Source organism: Heterodontus francisci, chromosome 36, assembly GCF_036365525.1.
Source record: "Heterodontus francisci isolate sHetFra1 chromosome 36, sHetFra1.hap1, whole genome shotgun sequence".
Lineage (NCBI taxonomy): Eukaryota > Metazoa > Chordata > Chondrichthyes > Heterodontiformes > Heterodontidae > Heterodontus > Heterodontus francisci.
Genome location: NC_090406.1, coordinates 17,469,092 through 17,494,129, shown reverse-complemented (window position 1 = coordinate 17,494,129; position 25,038 = coordinate 17,469,092).

The following is a 25,038-nucleotide window of genomic DNA, read 5'->3' as shown; positions in this document are numbered from 1 at the left end:
CATTGAAAAAACTTTTTACATAGTCCTGAATTGAGCTATTAACAGCAGTTTCCAATTTTAGTTAAGCTCCTGCAGCCCACACCCTCCTTGTTGTATTTGGGGATTGAGCCCGCACAGCCCATCACTCTTTGCTGTGTCTATTTGTGCTGTGCTTGGAAAGAGAGTGTCAACCCAGGAATCTCATTAGTGTGATTGCACTTGAAATATGCCCTTTCAGGCTTCTTTGCTGGGGAACTGCCTGGGGACGCCTATCTGCAGCTTACTAGCTCAATGATAATAAGCTCCAAGGTCCAATTGGATGTGCCTTGATGCAAACCATTCGGGTACACGCTCAAATTTCTATGGCCATGACTTTCCAATAAATCTGGACGTTCTAGTGGATATTTGGCAGTTTGTTTCAACATTTATTACTTTCCTTCCTTTGCAAACTCTTTCCCTTCATTAAGCATAGGTGTCAGCCAAATGTAATTAAAAACAATTTTTATTTGCCATGGAAGTTGTTTCGTAAAGTTGACCACATTACAAAAATCAATCAAGACTAAGAGAAAATTAGCATTTGCTTAGAAAAATAAAAGTCACTTTATTAAAAAGTGATCTTAAAGAATATTTAATGTGTTCAAAGGTACAATGTATTGAATAAAATGAATAGAGATTGTAATGTATGCCAGAGAAAGAATGATTCAATTTAGCTTTATGTACAAAAAGTGAACAAAATGACTGAGCCATTGGCAAGAAGGTGGATTTTCATACTAAAAATCCAGAATCCAATGTAAATTATATATCAGTTGGGTGTTAATTGTAATCAGGTTAATTGGGGACCCACCCATCCTCATATATGTAGGAGCACACTGGTAGGTTGTTGGTTAGAGATGCAATATGTGTCTTTTGTAAATATAAGCTTATAAGCATATTAAGACCCGGATCCAGGTCTCTATTCTTCACTGCCTGTTTATCTGAGTTCTATCATCTGAAACTGAAGAAAATATGATACCAATTAATAGCATTCCTTCTTCACCAATATTTCTGCTTATTAAAAGCACTTGTTTATGCACCCACATCTAAATGGGCAACCTGAGTTTTTTGAATTTGTACAAACAGTTTGGGCAGAAAGCTGTTTGCTCCTGGACTGAGAAGATCTCTCTCCTGTCTGCTCCCATCTCTTTCTCACAAGCCTCTGAATCTACTGAAGACACATGAAACCCAAGAGAGAAAAGATTTAAGAAGAATACTGGGCCCCAACAAAAAGAAAGATCTACCTATAATTAAGGACTCTACAGTGAGCTTGAAGAACTGTAACAACATCTCTTCTTTGGCCTCCTTCTCTCGAAAGACAATGGGTAAGCGCCTGGAGGTGGTCAGTTGTGTGTGGAGCAGCGCCTGGAGTGGTTATAAAGGCCAATTCTAGAGTGACAGGCTCTTCCACAGGTGCTGCAGAAAAATTTGTTTGTCGGGGCTGTTACACAGTTGGCTCTCCCCTTGCGCTTCTGTCTTTTTTCCTGCCAACTGCTAAGTTTCTTCGACTCGCCACACTTTAGCCCCGCCTTTATGGCTGCCCGCCAGCTCTGGCGAACGCTGGCAACTGACTCCCATGACTTGTGATCAATGTCACAGGACTTCATGTCGTGTTTGCAGACGTCTTTAAAGCGGAGACATGGACGGCCGGTGGGTCTGATACCAGTGGTGAGCTCGCTGTACAATATGTCTTTGGGGATCCTGCCATCTTCCATGCGGCTCACATGGCCAAGCCATCACAAGCGCCGCTGACTCAGTAGTGTGTATAAGCTGGGGATGTTGGCCGCCTCGAGGACTTCTGTGTTGGAGATACGGTCCTGCCACCGGATGCCAAGTATTCTCCGGAGGCAGCGAAGATGGAATGAATTGAGACGTCGCTCTTGGCTGACATACATTGTCCAGGCCTCGCTGCCATAGAACAAGGTACTGAGGACACAGGCTTGATAGACTCAGACTTTTGTGTTCCGTGTCAGTGCGCCATTTTCCCACACTCTCTTGGCAGTCTGGACATAGCAGTGGAAGCCTTTCCCATGTGCTTGTTGATTTCTGCATCTAGAGACAGGTTACTGGTGATAGTTGAGCCTAGGTAGGTGAACTCTTGAACCACTTCCAGAGCGTGGTCGCCAATATTGATAGATGGAGCATTTCTGACGTCCTGTCCCATGATGTTCGTTTTCTTGAGGCTGGTGGTTAGGCCAAATTCGTTGCAGGCAGCCACAAACCTGTCGATGAGACTCTGCAGACACTCTTCAGTGTGAGATGTTAAAGTTTAGTTTAGTTTAGTTCAGTTTAGAGATACAGCACTGAAACAGGCCCTTCGGCCCCCCAAGTCTGTGCCGACCATCAACCACCCATTTATACTAATCCTACACTAATTCCATATTCCTACCACATCCCCACCTGTCCCTATATTTCCCTACCACCTACCGATACTAGGGGCAATTTATAATGACCAATTAACCTATCAACCTGCAAGTCTTTTGGCATGTGGGAGGAAACCAGAGCACCCGGAGGAAGCCCACGCAGACACAGGGAGAACTTGCAAACTCTACACAGGCAGTACCCGGAATTGAACCCGGGTCGCTGGAGCTGTGAGGCTGCGGTGCTAACCACTGCGCCACTGTGCCGCCTTAAAGCAGCATCGTCAGCAAAGAGGAGTTCCCTGATGAGGACTTTCCGTACTTTGGACTTCGCTCTTAGATGGGCAAGGTTGAACAACCTGCCCCCTGATCTTGTGTGGAGGAAAATTCCTTCTTCTGAAGACTTGAACACATGTGAGAGCAGCAGGGAGAAAAAAATCCCAAAAAGTGTGGGTGCGAGAACTCTCGCAACAACAACTCTCCAGATATTGCCTCAAACTTTTCCACTTAATTTTTCTTCTGCTCTTTTCTGTCTCTATTTGCATGTGTGTATCCTGTATGCATGCTGGCATGGGCACATCATGTATCCATAGGCATTAACTGAATTAGAGTTTAAATTTAAGTTTAATAAATTTCAACTTTTCTTCTTTAAACCTGACAAAGCCTGTTTGTGCTGGTTTCTTTGCCTTATAATTGGAAAGCGGTGAACAAGGATTCACCAAGGGGGAGCTAAAAAAAGCACAGTCTGTTTAAAATAAAATCCTGTTACAGTAAGACCAGGTGAAGGCTGAAAGGGACCCCTAGACCCCTTTCTCACCTGGTCGTAACAATGGTGAATCCTTTCAATTTGATCTTCTTATTTTTGTTTACTGTCCGAAACACTTCAATGTACTTTTTTCCCCAAAATATAGTTTATTCATAAAATTTGTAAAAATACAGTCCAAAAGAATTCAAATTGGACATTTCATAAAGTGTAATAAAGATCAGTTTCTTTCAATACAGTGCATGAGTTGCCTCACTCCCTTGCCATTTCAGATTACATTTATGATATATATTTACAATATACAATTTGCATTACATACCAAAAACATTCTCTGGTACACAAAGCCTGAGGGGTTTTACACAGGTTCCAGTTCCTTGGTATATTATGGCAGGAGGGTTTACACAGTGGCCTTTCCCCATTGAGCCTTTGCAGTGGCTGCCCCAAGCTTCAGTGCATCCCTCAGCATGTAGTCCTGGACCTTGGAACGTGCCAGTCTGCAACACTTGGTCATGAACAGCTCTTTGCACTGTAAGACCAGCAGGTTTCGGGCAAACCAAAGTATGTCTTTCACCAAGTTGATGGTCCCCCAGCAGCAGTTGGGTTGTTCTGGGTTGTTGCCTGTGCCACGTGCTAGCGAAGAGAGGAATAGGGAGAGAGAGGAGTTGAACACGTGGCTGCAGGGATGGTGTAGGAGGGAGGGTTTTGGTTTCCTGGATAATTGGGGCTCTTTCTGGGGTAGGTGGGACCTCTACAAACAGGATGGTCTTCACCTGAACCAGAGGGGTACCAATATCCTGGGGGGGAGATTTGTTAGTGCTCTTCGGGGGGGTTTAAACTAAATCAGCAGGGGAATGGGAACCTAAATTGCAGTGCCAGTGTACAGGCTGTTGAGAGTAGTGAGGTAGGGGATAAGGTTACAGGGACGCAAGAGGGCACTGGCAAGCAAGAAGTTGGTTTAAAGTGTGTCTACTTCAACGCCAGGAGCATCCGGAATAAGGTGGGTGAGCTTGCAGCATGGGTTGGTACCTGGGATCCTGATGTTGTGGCCATTTCGGAGACATGGGTAGAGCAGGGGCAGGAATGGATGTTGCAGGTTCCGGGATTTAGATGTTTCAGAAAGAACAGAGAAGAGGGTAAAAGAGGGGGGGGTGTGGCATTGTTAATCAAGGAAAGTATTACAGCGGCAGAAAGGACGTTTGAGGACTCGTCTACTGAGGTAGTATGGGCCGAGGTTAGAAACAGGAGAGGAGAGGTCACCCTGTTGGGAGTTTTCTATAGACCTCCGAATAGTTCCAGAGATGTAGAGGAAAGGATAGCGAAGATGATTCTCGACAGGAGCGAGAGTAACAGGGTAGTGGTTATGGGGGACTTTAACTTTCCAAATATTGACTGGAAATACTATAGTTCGAGTACTTTAGATGGGTCTGTTTTTGTCCAGTGTGTGCAGGAGGGTTTTCTGACACAGTATGTGGACAGGCCAACCAGGGGCGATGCCACATTGGATTTGGTACTGGGTAATGAACCTGGCCAGGTGTTTGATTTAGATGTAGGTGAGCACTTTGGCGATAGTGATCACAATTCGGTTAGGTTTACCTTAGCGATGGGCAGGGACAGGTATATACCGCAGGGCAAGAATTATAGCTGGGGGAAAGGAAATTATGACGCGATTAGGCAAGATTTAGGATGTGTAGGATGGGGAAGGAAACTGCAGGGGATGGGCACAAACGAAATGTGGAGCTTATTCAAGGAGCAGCTAATGCGTGTCCTTGATAAGTATGTACCGGTCAGGCAGGGAGGAAGTTGTCGAGCAAGGGAGCCGTGGTTTACTCAAGAAGTTGAAGCGCTTGTCAAGAGGAAGAGGGCGGCTTATGTTAGGATGAGACGTGAAGGCTCAGTTAGGGCGCTTGAGAGTTACAAGCTAGCCAGGAAGGATCTAAAGGGAGGGCTAAGAAGAGCAAGGAGAGGACACGAGAAGTCATTGGCGGATAGGATCAAAGAAAACCCTAAGGCTTTCTATAGGTATATCAGGAATAAACGAATGATAAGAGTTAGAACAGGGCCAATCAAGGATAGTAGTGGGAAGTTGTGTGCGGAATCAGAGGAGATAGGGGAAGCGTTAAATGAATATTTTTCGTCAGTATTTACAGTAGAGAAAGAAAATGTTGCCGAGGAGATTACTGAGATACAGCCTACTAGGCTAGATGGGATTGAGATTCACAAGGAGGAGGTGTTAGCAATTTTGGAAAGAGTGAAAATAGATAAGTCCCCTGGGCCAGATGGGATTTATCCTAGGATTCTCTGGGAAGCCAGGGAGGAGATTGCAGAGCCGTTGTTGTTGATCTTTAAGTCGTCATTGTCGACAGGAGTAGTGCCGGAGAACTGGAGGATAGCAAATGTTGTCCCCTTGTTCAAGAAGGGGAGTAGAGACAGCCCTGGTAATTATAGACCTGTGAGCCTTACTTCGGTTGTGGGTAAAATGTTGGAAAAGGTTATAAGAGACAGGATTTATAATCATCTTGAAAAGAATAAGTTCATTTGCGATAGTCAGCACGGTTTTGTGAAAGGTAGGTCGTGCCTCACAAACCTTATTGAGTTTTTCGAGAAGGTGACCAAACAGGTGGATGAGGGTAAAGCCGTGGATGTGGTGTATATGGATTTCAGTAAGGCGTTTGATAAGGTTCCCCACGGTAGGCTATTGCAGAAAATACGCAAGTATGGGGTTGAAGGTGATTTAGAGCTTTGGATCAGAAATTGGCTAGCTGAAAGAAGACAGAGGGTGGTGGTTGATGGCAAATGTTCATCCTGGAGTTTAGTTACTAGTGGTGTACCGCAAGGTTCTGTTTTGGGGCCACTGCTGTTTGTCATTTTTATAAACGACCTGGATGAGGGTGTAGAAGGGTGGGTTAGTAAATTTGCGGATGACACGAAGGTCGGTGGAGTTGTGGATAGTGTCGAAGGGTGTTGTAGGGTACAGAGGGACATAGATAGGCTGCAGAGCTGGGCTGAGAGATGGCAAATGGAGTTTAATGCGGAGAAGTGTGAGGTGATTCACTTTGGAAGGAGTAACAGCAATGCAGAGTACTGGGCTAATGGGAAGATTCTTGGTAGTGTAGATGAGCAGAGAGATCTTGGTATCCAGGTACATAAATCCCTGAAAGTTGCTACCCAGGTTAATAGGGCTGTTAAGAAGGCATATGGTGTGTTAGCCTTTATTAGTAGGGGGATCGAGTTTCAGAGCCACGGGGTCATGATGCAGCTGTACAAAACTCTGGTGAGGCCGCACCTGGAGTATTGCGTGCAGTTCTGGTCACCGCATTATAGGAAGGATGTCGAAGCTTTGGAAAGGGTGCAGAGGAGATTTACTAGGATGTTGCCTGGTATGGAAGGAAGGTCTTACGAGGAAAGGCTGAGGGACTTGGGGTTGTTTTCGTTAGAGAGAAGGAGGAGGAGAGGTGACTTAATAGAGGCATACAAGATAATCAGAGGGTTAGATAGGGTGGATAGTGAGAGTCTTTTTCCTCGGATGAGGATGGCAAACACGAGGGGACATAGCTTTAAGTTGAGGGGTGATAGATATAGGACAGAGGTCAGAGGTAGTTTCTTTACGCAGAGAGTAGTAGGGGCGTGGAACGCCCTGCCTGCAACAGTAGTAGACTCGCCAACTTTAAGGGCATTTAAGTGGTCATTGGATAGACATATGGATGTAAATGGAATAGTGTAGGTCAGATGATCGGCGCAACATCGAGGGCTGAAGGGCCTGTACTGCGCTGTAATATTCTAATTCTAATTCTAATTCAGTTGATGTTTATGTCGGTGTGCGTCCCTGGAAACAGCCTGTAGAGCACAGAGTCCTGTGTTATGGAGCTACTCAGGATGAACCTCAACAAAAACCACACTTCAGTGTTTTAATTTTCAAAATATACTTTACTCATAAAAATCTGTAAAAAAAATACATTACAGAACAGTTCAAAACAGCACCAAATCAAAAAATACAAAGAGTGCAAAGGAGATCAGTTTCCTTCAATACAGGAGTGAGTTGCCTCACAACCCTTCCATTTCATTTTTCATGCCATATACATTTTACAGCAAACAAAAATTTTCTGGATACAGTTCGAGGGGTTTTCCATGGATCCAGCCCCTCAGTTCACCTTGGGGGGGGGACCTTACACAGTGGTCTTTCCCAATTGAGCCTTTGCTGCGGCTGCCCCAAGCTTTAGTGCGTTCCTCAGCACGTAGTCCTGGACCTTGGAATGTGCCAGTCTGCAACACTCGGTCGTGGACAACTCTTTGCGCTGGAAAACCAGCAAGTTTAGGGCAGACCAAAGGGCGTCTTTCGCCGAATTGATAGTCCTCCAGCAGCAGTTGATGTTTATCTTGGTGTGCGTCCCTGGAAACAGCCCGTAGAGCACAGACTCCTGTGTTACAGAGCTGCTTGGGATGAACCTCGACAAAAACCACTGCATCTCTTTCCACACCTGCTTTGCAAAGACACATTCCAGGAGTAGGTGAGCCACCGTCTCTTCCCCCCCACATCCACCTCGAGGGCATTGTGCGGAGGGGATGAGACTTTGGGCGTGCAGGAAGGATCTGATGGGGAGGGCTGTTCTCATCACCAGCCAAGCTACATCTTGGTGCTTGTTTGAAAGTTCTGGTGATGAGGCATTCCACCAAATGACTTTGCCAGTCTGATGGGGAACCATCCGACAGGATCCACCATCTCCTTTTCATGTAGGGCCTTGAGGACATTCCATGCAGACCGCTGCCTGATGGATTGGTGGTCAAAGGAGTTTTTCCGCAGAAACATCTCCACGAAGGATAGGTGGTACGGCACGGTCCAACTGGATGGAGCGTTCCGCGGCACCGGGGACAGATAGAACCTCAGCACATAGTGACACCTGGAGTTTGCATACTGGAGGTCTACACACAGCTTGATGCAGTCGCACATAAAGGTGGTCATCAAGATGAGGGTGACGTTGGGTACATTTTTCCCGCCCTTATCCAGAGGTTTGAACATCGTGTCCCTCCAGACCTGGTCCATTTTGGATCCCCAGATGAAGCGGAAAATGGCTCGGGTGACCGCCATAGCGCAGGAATGGGGTATGGGCCAGACCTGCTCCACGTACAGCAACAACGTGAGCGCCTCGCACCTGATGACCAGGTTCTTACCCACAATGGAGAGGGAGCGCTGCTCCCACACTTTTTTATTTTTTTATTTCCAAAATATACTTTATTCATAAAAATCTGTAAAAAACTATATAGCCAAACAGTTTAAAACAGCATCAAGTCAAAAAATACTAACAGTGCAAAGGTGATCAGTTTCCTTCTATACAATCATGAGTTGCCTCACAACCCTTCCATTTCATTGTCATGCCATGTACATTTTTACATTTACAGCACACAAAATTTCTCCGATACAGTTCGAGGGGTTTCCCATGGATCCAGCCCCTCAGTTCAGCTTGGTGGGGGGGCCTTACACTGTGATCTTTCCCCATTGAGCCTTTGCTGCGGCTGCCCCAAGCTTTAGTGCGTCCCTCAGCACGTAGTCCTGGACCTTGGAATGTGCCAGTCTGCAACATTCGGTCGTGGACAACTCTTTGCGCTGGAAGACCAGCAAGTTTTGGGCAGACCATAGGGCGTCTTTCACCAAGTTGATAGTCCTCCAGCAGCAGTTGATGTTTGTCTCGGTGTGCGTCCCTGGGAACAGCCCGTAGAGCACAGACTCCTGTGTTACAGAGCTGCTTGGGATGAACCTCGACAAAAACCACTGCATCTCTTTCCACAGTTGCTTTGCTAAGACACATTCCAGGAGTAGGTGGGCAACCGTCTCTTCCCCACCACAGCCAGCGCATTGTGCGGAGGGGGCGAGACTTCGGGTGTGTATGAAGGATCTGACGGGGAGGGCCCTTCTCACCACCAGCCAAGCTACATCTTGGTGCTTGTTTGAAAGTTCTGGTGATGAGGCATTCCGCCAAATGACTTTGGCGGTCTGCTCGGGGAACCATCTGACAGGATCCCAAGTCTCCTTTTCCCGTAGGGCCTTGAGGACATTCCGTGCAGACCACTGCTTGATGGATCGGTGGTCAAAGGTATTTTGCCGCATAAACTGCTCCACGAAGGATAGGTGGTACGGCACAGTCCAACTGCATGGAGCGTTCCGCAGCAATGTGACCAGGCCCATCCTTTGCAACACCGGGGACAGATAGAACCTCAGCACGTAGTGACACTTGGAGTTTGCGTACTGGAGGTCTACACACAGCTTGATGCAGCCGCACATGAAGGTGGTCATCAGGATGAGGGCCACATTGGGTACATTTTTCCCGCCCTTATCCAGAGATTTGAACATCGTGTCCCTCCAGACCCAGTCCATTTTAGATCCCCAGATGAAGCGGAAAATGGCTCGGGTGACCACCACAGCGCAGGAGTGGGGTATGGGCCAGACCTGCACCACGTACAGCAACAACGTGAGCACCTCGCACCTGATGACCAGGTTCTTACCCACAATGGAGAGAGATCGCTGCCCCCCACATGCTCAACTTTTGTTGTACCTTGGCTACTCGCTGCTCCCAGGTTTTGGTGCACGCCCCGCTGCTCCCACATGCTCAGCTTGTGTTGTACCCTGGCTACTCTCTCCTTCCAGATTTTTGTGCACGCCCCGGTCCTTCCGAACCATATCGCCAGCACCTTCAGGTAATCTGACCTGACGGTGAAGGGGACATAGGATCGGTCAGCCCAGTTTCCAAAGAACATGGCCTCGCTCTTGCCGTGGTTAACTTTGGCTCCCGAAGCCAGTTCGAACTGGTCGCAGATGCTCATCAGTGTGCGCACAGACAGCGAGGTCCGAGCAGAAGATGGGGGGGGGAGGTTTTAACCTGAGTGTCTCCACAGCCTGGGATTTTTTTTTAATTCATTCATGGGATGTGGGCATCGCTGGCCAGGCTGGCATTTATTGCCCATCCCTAATTGCCCTTGAGAAGGTGGTGGTGAGCTGCCTTCTTGAACCGCTGCAGTCCATGTGGGGTAGGTATACCCACAGTGCTGTTAGGAAGGGAGTTCCAGGATTTTGACCCAGCGACAGTGAAGGAATGGCGATATAGTTCCAAGTCAGGATGGTGTGTGACTTGGAGGAGAACTTGCAGGTGGTGGTGTTCTCATGCATCTGCTTCCTTTGTCCTTCTAGTTGGTAGAGGTCGCGGGTTTGGAAGGTACTGTCTAAGGAGACTTGGTGCATTGCTGCAGTGCATCTTGTAGATGGTACACACTGCTGCCACTGTGCGTCGGTGGTGGAGGGAGTGAATGTTTGTAGATGGGGTGCCAATCAAGCGAGCTGCTTTGTTCTTGATGGTGTCGGGCTTCTTGAGTGTTGTTGGAGCTGCACCCATCCAAGCAAGTGGAGAGTATTCCATCACACTCCTGACTTGTGCCTTGTAGATGGTGGACAGGCTTTGGGGAGTCAGGAGGTGAGTTACTCACCGCAGGATTCCTAGCCTCTGTCCTGCTCTTGTAGCCGCGGTCACCCCTCTTATGCTCATAACCTTCCTAATGGACTCAGCAAAGGGTTCAATACAGCAAACAAACAAGACAGGGGAGAGAGGACAGCCCTGTCTGACTCCAGATTGGATCGGGAAACTTTCCGATTCCCACCCATTGATTGAGACTGCGCTACTGATGTTTGTGTAGAGCAGTTTGATCCAATTGCAGGCTCACTCCCCAAACCCCATTTTGGAAAGCACGTCCATCGTAGGTGTGCGATATCCTGTCAAAAGCCTTCTCCTGGTCCAGGCTGATGAGGCAGGTGTCCACCCTCCTGTCCCGTGCATAGGCGATCGTATCCCTGAGTAGCGCGAGACTATCAGAGATCTTCCTGCCGGGTACAGTGCAGGTCTGATCAGGGTGAATCACCAACTCCAGAGCAGACTTGACTCGACTAGCTATGACTTTTGACAGAATCTTGTAGTCAGCATTAAGCAGTGAAATGGGCTGCCAATTTCTGAGTTCTGCCCTCTCCCCCTTCCACTTGTAGATGAAGGTGATGATGCCTTTCCTCATGGATTCTGACATGCTGCCAGCCAGGAGCATACTCTCAAATACTTGCTGCATTGAACTGGGGTGTACACATTGATCAACCGGAGCGGAGCATTGTTGTACATTACATCTGCTACGAGGAGGTGACCGCCCACCACGTCCTTAACTTCGGAGATGGTGAAGTTACCTCCCCGCAGCAGAATACCCAGGCTGGAGGAACGGAAATCATTTCCCCCTGACCAGATCGGTGACCCGTGGGACCACCATCTCAACCATTGCCTGTAGGTGCTGAGGTGTGGCTTTGACCTTGGCGAGGTAATCCAAGGTTGAAACACATCGCGTAGTGGATTTAATGCTACGCACGTTAATTGAAGCCATTCTTATACCCATTTTTTAAGTTAGTTGTTGCTTCCCATACCATTTGTCCTTGCTAGTCCCAGTCCTTCGGGATGTTCCTGCATACCCATCGTGTGCGCAAGCTGTTTCACAATCGTTGGGCTCAGAAACCCCTCCTGGTTTTTCATGCAGGGTTTGTTCCGCTGGGATGACATCGGTGGGGGGGGGGGTCTTATAGGCAGCAAGGATTGGGCTGTCCTCTGCTGTTCCCCTCTGTTCCTCCTTGAAAACATCACTGCTCCCGGCTTCCCGGAGCTGGGGTGCGCCAGATGTGTCATTGCTCTCGGTGTCCTGGAGCTGGGATGCGCTAGGCATGTCGCTAGGTTTGGCACTTTGCGTTTGAGGCACACTGGGCCCATCACAGCTTCCAGTGCCTGGGGACTGGGGGGCTTTATCTTCCAGCTCCTTTGAGTTCAGCCGCCTCTTTTGCAGGTGCCGTCGTTCCGTCACTTCCTCGTCCAGTGAAGAGGAGCTGCCGTAGTCTGTCTCAGATGGTAGCCTCCTCTTGCCACTGGTTGGTGGTGGCCTGTTCCGCTTTTGGAGGTTTTTGCTTTGTGGTTTTCCTTTGTACCACCTGCCACTGACCTGTTTGTCCATCTGCTGCCTCCTCCATTGATTCTGTCTGTGGAGGAGGGGTTTCCAGGCATAGGGTAGGTGCTGGCTTGCTGGTTTCAGCTGCCTCCCCTTTCTTCTCCTTCTCAGGTAGAACTTCCTCGCTGCGGAGAGGGTTGCTTGTCTCCTTTCCAGCATCAGACGCCTTCGTCATTCCTTCTCCCGGCCTTTTCTTGGACCTTGCCGCCTGAACATAACTGAGGCAGCGTTTGGGGTAGGTTTTGTCGAGGTGGCCTGCTGCACCGCACAAGTTGCAACACTTACTCTGCTTATAGTCCTTGGTCTGATGGCCTTCTTTCTTGCAGTTCTTGCAGACAACCGTGCTGCAGTTAGCTGCCACGTGACCAGATTTGCCACAGGTACGACAAACTCTGGGCTGCCCAGAGTAGACCAAGAAGCCTCGACTTACCCCAATAGCGAAGCTGGAGGGAGGATGGATGATGGCTCCATTGGCATCGACCTTCAAGGTCACCTTGACCTGCCACTTGCTGGTCCAAATCCCAAAGGGGTCCTTGACATCAGTGCTGCTGCCGGCCACCTCGATGTACCTGGCGGGAAAGGTGAGTACATCCACCACAGGAACATGGGGGTTGTAGAGGTGAATTGTCACCACCCGGTCACGTTGTGATGGCAGCGTGAAGAGTGGCTCCACTGTGAGGATCGACAGTGGCGCCCGGTCCCCTTTCTCCTTGAACACCTTCAGGAACTTCAGCCACATTCTTAAACATCACATTGAAATATCCACTGCTGGGGAAGTCCTGTGTATGTTTTTTTTTTATTTCCAAAATATACTTTATTCATAAAAAACTGTAAACAATACATTACAAAACAGTTCCAAAAAGCACTAAGTCAAACAATACAAAGAGTGCAAAAGAGATCAGTTTCCTTCAATACAGGAGTGAGTTGCCTCACAACCCTTCCATTTCATTTTACATGCCCTGTACATTTTACAGCAAAACAAATATTTTCTGGATACAATTGAGGGGTTTCCCATGGATCCCGCCCCTCAGTTCACCTTGGTGGGGGGGACCTCACACAGTGGTCTGAAGTCCTGTGTATTTTTTTTTAATTTCCAAAATATACTTTATTCATAAAAATCTGTAAAAATTACATTCCCAAACAGTTTAAAACAGCATCAAAACAAAAAATACAAACAGTGCAAAGGTGATCAGTTTCCTTCTGTACAATCATGAGTTGCCTCACAACCCTTTCATTTCATTGTCATGCCATATACATTTTTACATTTACAGCACACAAAATTTCTCCGATACAGTTCGAGGGGTTTCCCACGGATCCAGCCCCTCAGTTCAGCTTGGTGGGGGGACCTTACACTGTGGTCTTTCCCCATTGAGCCTTTGCTGCGGCTGCCCCAAGCTTTAGTGCGTCCCTCAGCACGTAGTCCTGGACCTTGGAAAGTGCCAGTCTGCAACATTCGGTCGTGGACAACTCTTTGCGCTGGAAGACCAGCAAGTTTTGGGCAGACCATAGGGCGTCTTTCACCAAATTGATAGTCCTCCAGCAGCAGTTGATGTTTGTCTCGGTGTGCGTCCCTGGGAACAGCCCGTAGAGCACAGACTCCTGTGTTACAGAGCTGCTTGGGATGAACCTCGACAAAAACCACTGCATCTCTTTCCACACCTGCTTTGCAAAGGCACATTCCAGGAGTAGGTGGGCAACCGTCTCTTCCCTACCACAGCCAGCGCGGGGGCATTGTGCGGAGGGGGCGAGACTTCGGGCGTGCATGAAGGATCTGACGGGGAGGGCCCTTCTCACCACCAGCCAAGCTACATCTTGGTGCTTGTTTGAAAGTTCTGAAGTCCTGTGTATATGAATGAGATTCAACCACTCACAGCAGATTACAAAATAAACAGGAAACCCAACATTTTCAATGTAATGATTCACTTTTCAGATAGGGTGACTGACTTTCTCCAATTTATTTATCATCGGAGGTAAAGCCCAGCTCAGTAACCACAGGTAAAATATGCAAAAGGTCAAACTCTAAGATCTTTTTCTAACCACCACCCACTCCCTAGCATAATGATCATACAACAATAATAATAACCTGCACTTACAAAGTGCTTTTAACATGCCAAAAGTCCCAAGGTGATTTACAGAGTGTTAGGGGATGGGTGGGGGGAGGGGTGGTGGTTGGTGGGGATGAGTATAATTAGAAGTAAAATGAATGCTGAACTATTGTTTGAGATATTAGTATTAGTGGCTGAAAGCTCAGTCAAAAAGGGAGGAATTGAAATTGAGCTGAGGCTGCTGCTGATTCTACATCAATAGTGGGTGACGAGAGGGTCAGGAATGCTCAAAAGATCAGAATCTGAGGACTGAAGGTTTGGATGAAAAGCTGATGGAGGTTGAGGAGATAGATTGGGAGAGTCCATGGAGGAAATTGAAGATGTTTTATCAGGTTAATGGTGCTATATAAATATAAGTTGCTGTTGTTAATGGTGAGGATAAGGATTGCTAGCTTCAATACAGTGAGGCATTGTGAGCCAATATCATTCAATACAGATCTGTATGATACAGTTGAATTTTATACCAGTTAGTTTAGTTTAGAGATACAGCACTGAAACAGGCCCTTCGGCCCACCGAGTCTGTGCCGACCATCAACCACCCATATATACTAATCCTACACTAATCCCATATTCCTACCACATTCCCACCTGTCCCTATATTTCCCTACCACCTACCTATACTAGGGGCTATTTATAATGGCCAATTTACCTACCAACCTGCAAGTCTTTTGGCTTGTGGGAGGAAACCGGAGCACCCGGAGAAAACCCACACAGACATAGGGAGTACTTGCAAACTCCACACAGACAGTACCCAGAATTGAACCCGGGTCGCTGGAGCTGTGAGGCTGCAGTGCTAACCACTGCGCCACTGTGCCGCCCCAATATGGGGTGGGTGAGTGATTGAGACAGAAACTATGTCAGCATTCAAGATTAGATTGAATAGGTGAATAAAAGAAAATGGATTGAAGGGATCTGGGAACAGGGTGGGTAAATATGAATTGCTCTTGTGAAGGGTAAATGCCGACACAGACTAGTTGGGGCAAATGACCTGCTTTTGCGTTATAAGTGCAATGCATTTCTATGTTTTATAAAGAGTAGCAGATTGAAGACCAGCAAAGTGTTCATTGGAAAAGTTGAGTCTAGAGATGACAAAGGCATGGATAACATTTTGGGCAGTGACTACGCAGAAGGAGAAGCAAAGATGGGCAACATTGCAGAGATGCTAATAGCTTGGTAATGGGCAGAATGTAGAATTTAAAGCGCAGCTCTTGGTCACAGATGTTTTTGTGTGGACTGGCTCAGGCTTAGTGAGGTTCAGTGAGGAACCCAGAGGAAAATAAGATCAGTAGCAAGAGGGAAGACAGAAGAATCCTCAAGATATTCATCTGACATTGCAATTTGAAGTATTCAATCATGAATGGTTACAATTTAATAGATTATAACAAACAATATCAACAGAGGGACAGACAAGTTTGCTTCAGAACAGATGGGGCAAAGAATATTGTGTACTTAAGGAATTTTGTGTTTTGGCAAATGGCAGTGTGTGGGATCGCAAATGAAAATGAACATAAATGTAAAGTAATTATCCCAGCTTGATTATTTTATTTTGTCTCCTGTTGTAGATGCAACAGCACCCAGCATCATAATCATCTGCATCTTCATGTTCTGTGAACCTTGTGAACTAAATCTATCAAAATCTACTTATGTTGCATTTATGCAACGACCACCTGGAGGATAAGCCGTGGAAGATTTGAACACTAGCTTATGTTTTTGCACAAATCGGCTTGTAAAAGATGCCACACAAAAGAAATTAAATGGACACTTCTCAATATGAATACATAAGGCTTTAGCTATCAGTAACAACGCGCCTGACAATTTCTGTTAGAAATAAGTTAGTCACTGTAATTATCAACCCTTAGTAACTCAGGCACAGTACTAGTTAAAAATGTGTGAGTTATGATTAACAGATAAACCAGTACTAGTTAATTGCCTGTGGCTTTGCTCATGAATAATTGTTTGCTATTACCTTAACTGTTGTATTTTTGAGAACTCTTTGAATTCTAATCCTGCGTTACAACACTGACTTACTTGACTGAGAAGCAATTTAGGCCATTCAGGGACCATGAAAGGCGCTATATCAATGCAAGTTCTTTCTTTCTTGTATATAAATTTGGAGAGTCCCTGTGAGGTTGTGGATGCAGTCAGCACACACCAGGCTAAACTTAGTGCGGCCGTTTGGAACGGGAATGGTAGCATGGGGGGTGGTGGTGGGGAGGAGCAGGGAATCACACAGATGTGTCTGCCCGGAAATCTGACGTCATGACGTTAGTTTCGGATTTAGTCAAGAAAGCACCAAGGTAGCCTCTCTGCCTCGAAGCGAAGGGAGTGCAATTTAAATTTCTGAACACTTAGTTTTAATATATTAGCATCTAATTCATTGCAATTTAATGCGGGCCTTGGAATTAAGTGGATGACAGGCAGCCTTCACGCGTTCTCGGATTCCCGGTCGTTGAAAGCTGGCGGCACCAACACAAGGCCTCAGTGCCATGACGGGTACATAACCATGACCAGCACTGGATCGAAGAAGAGGGGGGATTGGAGGCCATTGTCGGCCTACAGTGCTCTGCATTCTGCAACGTGGGAGGGCTTGATCGCGGGTGGTCTGCAAGGAGGGGTGGGGGGGGCGCTTGGTTTTGGTTGGCGATATCGGGTGTCCAAACTGTTGGGTGAGAGGGTCGGCTATCAGCAAGGGTGGGCACTGAGGGCCATCAGGGAGTCTGCCAGAAGAAGTAGCAAAAGCATAGCTTCCAATGCAAGGTTGTCTCTGCATCAACAGTATTCTGGAGGCCCACTGCTCACCTGGCATGGGTCTCATACACCTTGTCTTATTGGACACCCGTGGCATGATACAGCACCTCCAACAGAGGGAGGGCCTGGAGGCAGCTGTGCCTGTCCGTGAAGCTCCATGACAACAGCAGCAGCAGCCGGCTATGCCAGGAAGGGCCCACCTGCTCTAGACAGTGTACCGAACTCGAATCAGCTACCTCCAAATGTCCGAGCGGCGTTGTCAGCAAAGACTGCGGTTCTCCAGGGAGGTCATCACCATCTTATGTGTCATGCTGCAGGATGAGTTGCGCCCTGTGGGATTTGGTGGTCACCCTATGCCAGAGGCGCTGAAGATCACAGTAGCACTAAACTTTTAAGGTCTGGATCATTCCAAAGTTTTAACGGTGACATGTGTGAGGTCTCCCAGGCAACAGTCCACTGCAGCATCAAGGAGGTAACCAATGCCCTGTTCAAGAGGCCCACCGAGTACGTGCGCTACCGGAACAACCCTGACAGTCAGGCAGGGAGGACTATTGTGTATTGTGGTAACATAGATCGAGTGTTGTTTAAAGAAGTCTCTCGGGTTCTTTGTAGGACTAAAGAATAACTCATTTATTATACACAGATATAACTATTTACACTCTCCACAAGCGTGTCTAGCCAGCACACCTCCTGCTAAAATAAAAGCAAAATACTGCGGATGCTGGAAATCTGAAATAAAAACAAGAAATGCTGGAACCACTCAGCAGGTCTGGCAGCATCTGTGAAAAGAGAACAAGAAATGCTGGAAGAAGGGTCACTGACCTGAAACGTTAACTCTGCTTCTCTTTTCACTGATACTACCAGACCTGCTGAGTGGTTCCAGCATTTCTTGTTTTTATTACACCTCCTGCTAATCCCAGTTTCTTCCTCTTTCCCTCTTTCCACTTGCAGGACAAGAGGGCCCATTACAGCAGTGAGACATCACGGACTGGCAGAGACATCCCAGGTCTTTGGCCGCTCTCCACTGCACAGTAAGAGGCATTAAAATTTGTGGGGACCCAGGGTGGCCGCTCCCTGTCTGATGGAGAGACTGGAGTCTCCGCGCAAGAGAGTGATGATTGTCTTCGATCAACATACAGATCACTCCTGGAGACCCACATCACGCATGGTTGGCATGACAAGATCTGCACAGCCTAATTCACACATGTTTATGTTCTCTCATGCAGGTCAGCAACTGCAGGAGACTCTAGCAGAGGGGGGACAGACGTCAACCTCTAAGGAGCAACTTAATTCTCAGGAAGCACAGTCCCATGGCTCTCCTACACCATCCACCAGCGCTGATACTTTCAGCTTGGTGGGGTTCCACTTGACTGTACAATCAGGGTCACAAGCTGGTGAGAGCGCTGCACATGCACCCAAGCAACTGGCTGAGGCTCAGACAACCAAGGCCACTCACAGTGGGAAGACTGTGGCTGGCCAGGCCCATGCTGAGCCCCAGGCTCATGACAAGCCCCTGGTGTCGACAACACAGGGCATGTTGGAGTTGCAGAGAGAGGTAAGGCAACATATGACTGAGATGCTAGAGGCAATGCACAGCCAGGAGCGGACAATGCAGGAGTCCATCCATACCATGGCAGCTGCCATGTCTCACGTGAGTGAGCGCATGGCTTCCTCCAACAAGAAGTTGGCGACCCTCATAGAGAGCCATATTCCACAGATGCACACAGACCTGAGCTCAGCGCAGCAAGGCGAGAGAAGGACGGGATGCCTGGAGTCTTCTCCATCTCGGTGTCCTACTCTGGTGAGCAGGAAGGTTCAAGTGAGCCTTGAAAGGTAGGAGGAGAGGCTGACCTCCTCAGCTGGGGGCTTCCCTCAGGGCGCTCCGAGTGTGGACATGTGTGATATGCAGTGCCCACACCTGAAACAGGCATTATTCCTTTGAATATGCAAATAAAGCGTTTAATGCCTGTTTGAGGCCCCCAGATTGGTTTACCCTGAGGCAGCTAACGCTGGCAGCACTCAGAAAAAATAGGTCCACATGGGAACTAACAAGTGGTCCTTAAAGGGAATGCCTGTGTTTAAAAAATACTTATCTGAATGTAGAGCCAGGAAGAATAGGTGTGCTTCTCCCAACTATATATTAAAAGAATGTGGGCTGCTGCCAGTCAAAACAACCGCCTCCACCCCCCCACTCCAGTCATCGCAGAGACCTCACCCTCCCACCCACCCTCCACCACCTCTTCATTTCTGATTCGATCGCCCACCTTCTCAGTCACTCCCACTTCCTAGTTAACTCCCCCCTTCCCAATTCCCCCCTTCACATCCTTTTCTGAGGGGCACTGCTGGTACTCTAATGGCCCAATCTTCAATCCCGCTTCGCTGGAACGAGCTGCATGTTACTGTCCGCAGCTCGTCGGCGTAATAGCAATTAGGCCTGAGGCCCAGCAGCTCAGGCCTCACCATTCAGACACTGGGATTGTTCCTAGACCACAGTTCAACACACTATGTTCAGCATTCAGAATTTGTGTACTGAAAAAAGAAAATCAAGACAGAAAATTGTTTTTCTTTGAGAAAGATCATACACTGATATCTGCAGTCTTCACATCTCCAGCATCAAACTTGTTGCTCCACAAATCACCTGAGGCATTATCTCAGTGGGATAGAAACCCCTACAGACAGTCCTCCTAATGCAGATAAATGGCTCTGCTGGAAACTTTCAGACACTCTTCTTTAATGTTCAGTGCCTTACTGAAGGACTCTAGTTTCCATGTGGTAGATATGTGTGATCTAATGATGACTTCAACACCCAGGCAGCATCAGCAGCTTTCGCTGTGGGGGTTAGATGACCTATGATCATTTTGCTTCAATTCTTCTTCCTCCAGAGAACATTCCACGGGGTGTCACACTTAAAAGGCAATTTCAAGAGCTGGTGGAATTAATTGCAAGTGTGGTTGGCAGATTGGAATGTCAGGAAATACTGTGAGTCTAAGTCTGCAACCACAGGATTGTAAAGCCATCAAGGATCATAAAGCACTTTTACACTACCAGCAGTGCAGTTGGCTGCAGACATGAGTTCTCCTCGCACCAGCTGCTCTCCTAAGTATAAATGACCATCGTTTAGGCCTACAAGGCTATTGTTGGATTAAGGCTTTCTGCTGCAGCACTGTACATGTGGGGAGTCAGTCCAGGGCATTTGCTCTCTCCATGTATTGGGTCTCAGAATTGTGTAGTAGAACTGAACAGGTAAATGAGGATTGGGACTCAGTGTCAAAAGGTGGAAAACACTGCACGGAACTTGCTCAATAAGTTAAAAACAGTAAAGTAAAAGGCCCTGTGGCTGCTGTACCACAAACTCATACTTTCTGAAATCTATTTTTGTTTTTTGTTTTCTCTAGGCCTCATGGCATGTTTCAATCCTGATCCAAGAATGCAGGCAGATTGCTCCCAGCCCATTGTCAATCCTAATTTACAACCAATTGGTCACTCCATGCTTGGCTCTGACCATCCCTCCCCGTTGGTGTCTGGCAACCACTTACTGCCAGCCTATATGGCACCATTGAGGTTGTGTAGAGTCATAGAGTTATACAGCACAGAAACAGGCCCTTCGGCCCCTCATGTCCGTGCCGGCCATCAACCACGTATCTATTCTAATCCCATTTTCCAGCACTTGGCCCATAGCCTTGTATGCGATGACATTTCAAGCGCTCATCTAAATACTTCTTAAATGTTGTGAGGGTTGCTGCCTCTACCACCCCTTCAGGCAGTGTGTCCCAGATTCCAACCATCCTCTGTAGGGAACTACACTGCGTCACTCTCACCATTCTTACAATGTGTTATTGTACCTACCCCCACCCAGACCACCACCAATATCTATTTTTAATGTCAACAACACTTTTGTGTAGAGGAACACTTGCTCAGAAAGAAAATTCCTGAAAATAGAAATTCTGTAAACCAGAATGTTAATGATTATAGGCTGAAAAATGTCGTTGATAATATTGGTGGATGCACACTTAGTATACACATATAACATTCCTCTGTCTGCCATCTAAACTGAGGTATTAATCCAGTTAAATAAATGAATTATAAGGTCCATCAACTGCTAACATCACCAACAGTAATTTTTAATCCTAGGACCCTATTGACTGAACAGAGAATCAAAGCTAAAAAAAAAACAGAAACTGCTGGAAATACTCAGCAGTTCATGCAGCATCTGTGATGAGAGAAATAGAGTTAACAGGCTGAATTTTTGGGCCCTGCCGACATCGGGAATGGAGGTGGACGGGGCCCTAAAATTACGTGGACCGGTTTGCGTGCTGGCTTCCCGACGGAGTTTGGGGCCCAGGAAGGCTGCCCATGTCCATGAGGCTGCAAGGCAATTAGGTTCATTAAAAACAATTTTCCAGTCAGCCTCCAGTTCCCAACCTGGGGCATGGGTGGGGGTGAGGGTGGGGGGGTGGTGGGGGGGGGGGGGGGTGCGCAGATCAACCGGCTGGAGGCAGGCACCCAGCAGTAGACTGGGGTGCCAGAACTTTTGGCAGGCCTAGAGGCCCTCCCTGCCTGCCTGGGTGGGGGTACAGCCAAAGGCCACCCTGTAGAGGGGCTTCCCCCCCCTCCCCCCCTACGAACCCCTCCCCCCAATGGGGACCTGGCTGCTTTTTTGTATTTTTGAATTATGGGTTTTAAAAAGTGGTTTGGAGGACACCTTCTAGTTGAAGCACCCTTTCAGTTACTTACCATGTACTGCAGCTGCTTCTCTGCAGCCGGAAGGTCTCTGACTGACCTTCCAGCTTCCTGCCTGCTGCCCTTAATTGGACAAGGAACCTGTCTCCATGCCAATTAAGGGCTCACCCACTCGAAAATCTTGACTTTAATCAGTTTCCCACCGGAGGCAGGGTTGGGACCCGAAAACAGTCCCAACTCCTGTTTCGCGACTCCATGGGGAAAATGCAGCCCAACGTTTCAGCGCGATGACATTTCATGAAAGATTTTTACAACTATTCATCAATAAGATTAAAAGGATAAAGCATTCCACTTTCCCAATTATCTTTTTTTCCATACAAACACACTTTAACCTGCTTACTGCAGGCAATTGATTGTCCACAATCTGAACATTTCAGAAATACACAGTAGGTCTGTCAGCATTGGAAAGACTGAGGAAAAGTTCAAGTGTTGGGTAGCAGCCGTAGCTGGCATTATGGGTGGGACCCGGAGGCCAAGCCTAATTAAGGCAGATTCCCACCCACTTGAGTTCTGTCTAATTTTCCAACATCATTTCGGGCAGATGGCAGTAGCACCCACTGTAAACTGGGCAGACTTTTTAAAATGTGTCAGTAATAAAGTGGTGATGGTTATACATCAGATTTTCCATCACCGCTGCCTCAACTACACTGAATCATAAGCACACCCATATCAAATGAACTTCTAGTAAAGCAAGGTGCTGCAGAAAAGACTGACTTGGATTTAAAGGGCCCACTAGCTCCTTCTTACGAACTCACAGAAAGCTTATTTCTCAGTTTATTTTACTGATTTTATTTTCTCACCACTGCCCTTGAACCTTTTGTTGCGAGGTTGCTATTTTCATCAGTTCTAGAGACGGCATAATAGATTTCCCTAATGGAAGGGGGTTGAGGAGAAGCAATGCAGAAAGGCCAGGATGGTTAGGACCAGAGATACATGGCACCCACCTGCCACACCAGAGGCAAGGAGCTCCAACCTCCATTTCCTCTCGGAGCAACTTTTACTGAGGCTGTGCTTCACAAAAGAAGCATTAATCATTTATAGCACATACTGCAAACTGATCTTCAGCCCATCTGCATCATAGAACCATTGGCACTTACAGAAGGAGGCCATCAGATTCATCCTATTTGTGTCAAGTCTTTGCTAGAACAAATGAAAATGTATCCCATCACTTCCCAGAACCCTTCCCATATCTTCTAATTCAAATGCAATAGTATTTATCTCAACAATGAAAAAGCATTCATGCCTCAACAACTTTCTGTGTAAAGAATTGGCTCCCAACCTATCTCTTCAGTCTTAGTCACAATTTTAAATCAATGACCTCATGTGATTAATTCTCCAAAACTAAACACATTCACTGAAGTATACTTTAGTATTTTTTCCTATTCACAATTTTATTACCATGTATTTTTGAACAGATTTGATTCAAATGGAAGTGCCAATAACACAGTTGGAAGAATTGACCCTGATAAAGTACAATGTCCCTGAGTTTGAAGGAATTCACTTAATCCACAGTGATTCAGTATGGGCATTAATTCCGCACCCTCACATTGTCAGATTCCACAGCCCCTCCTCTCCCTTGGTGATCTCAATAGCACTTTAAACACAAATATCAGAGAAACAATAAAAAGAACAAACTAATTCTTTGCAGCGTTTAAGAGGGAGGATTTCCTCTTCATTGTTCATTGCGGTGATACAAGCTCAGAATGTCCCAAAGCACTTTACAGACAATGATGTACTTTTGAAGTGTAGTCACTGCTATAATGTAGGAAATGCAGCAGCCAATTTGTGCACAGCAAGTTCCCACAAACAGCATGTGAGAATTTTTTTTTAAATCATTTTGGTTGAAAGATAAATATTAACCAGGACACCAGGGAGAACTTCCCTGTTCTTCTTCAATATAAAAAGTGTTACAAAAGTGCCTCTGTGTTTTGTTAAATATATTTTTTGAGGATTCATTTTTGAAAGATTAATGAAATGTTCAACTTTGGGTTTTCAAAGGGCACGACTTTGAAAAACAGTCCCTGGAAATGTTTTTTAAAAGGGACACTGTGAGGAAAACAAGCCTCTCTGGGAAACCATCTGACTCAATAAACAAGAGAACTTTGTACACCTGGAGATGTTGTTTACAAAGAAGTGGCAGGTCAAGATTGATGGAGGTTAAAAGGTTGACCACCTGATGTTGGTTTCGCTTTTGAATAGTTTTGAGTTGGGGTTGAACTGTATAAAAAGGGAGAAATCTTCCAAGGAGAGAAGAGAACTTCCAAGGAAGGAGAGAAGACCACAACCCAGCTTAGCATTCCAGCACCTCTCTAAAAGACTCTGAGAAGTCCACTGTGCAAACTCATCTTGTCTCCTGTCTTTGAAGAAAAGCCTGCTAAATTAATTCTCAATGCCGCCTGAAAAGATCCCAGTGACCCGTCTACATGTACTCAGAGGCTAGACTGTATACCAGTTTTGGAACACAACATATCTCATCTGCTGTTTCTTCAAGAATGAGCAAGAATTCAGACCAAGTGTTTTTTGTCTGTAATAGAGCTCTAAAAATAAAAATCCCTTTATTTTTCCAGTTAACCGGTGTGTGTGTATGTGAGGGGCTAAGGTAAAAAAGGAACTTTAATATTTCAATCTGTGTGTTTATGCTTATTTCATTACTGGTTAAAACTTGTTATATTAATAAACAGAGAATTTTGTTGTTTATTTAAAAAACCTGGTTGTTATGTTTTACTCAAAGATAAAAACAGACTCTCTGATTGACCATATCGGTAAGTGGGAAAAAATTTAAATATATGTTGTGACCCTTGGAGAAGTGGAACTAGAATAAACAGTGCACTCCTCCCGCCTCAGTCGTAACAATAGTATCATGGTACCTGCCACCTGAGATGGCAGACGGGGCCTTGGTTAACGTCATTTGTGTTAATAATGTCAAAGAAAGAAAGACTTTCATTCATATAGCACCTTTCAGGACCACTGGACATCCCAAAGCACTTTATAGCCAATTAAGGACTGTTTTAGAGTGTAGTCACTGTTGTAATGTAGGAGACACAGCAGCCAATTTTCTCCCACAAACTCCCACAAACAGCATTGTGATGCTGATGAGATAATCTGTTTGTGTGATGTTGATTGAGGGATAAATATTGACCAGGACACGAGGGATAATTCCCCTGTTTTTGTTTGAAATAGTGCCATGGGATCTTTTACATCCACCTGAGAGAGCACACAGGCCCTTACTTTAATATCTCATCCAAAAGACAGCACATCTGACAGTGCAGTGCGGCCTCACTGCTGCACTGGAGTGTCAGCC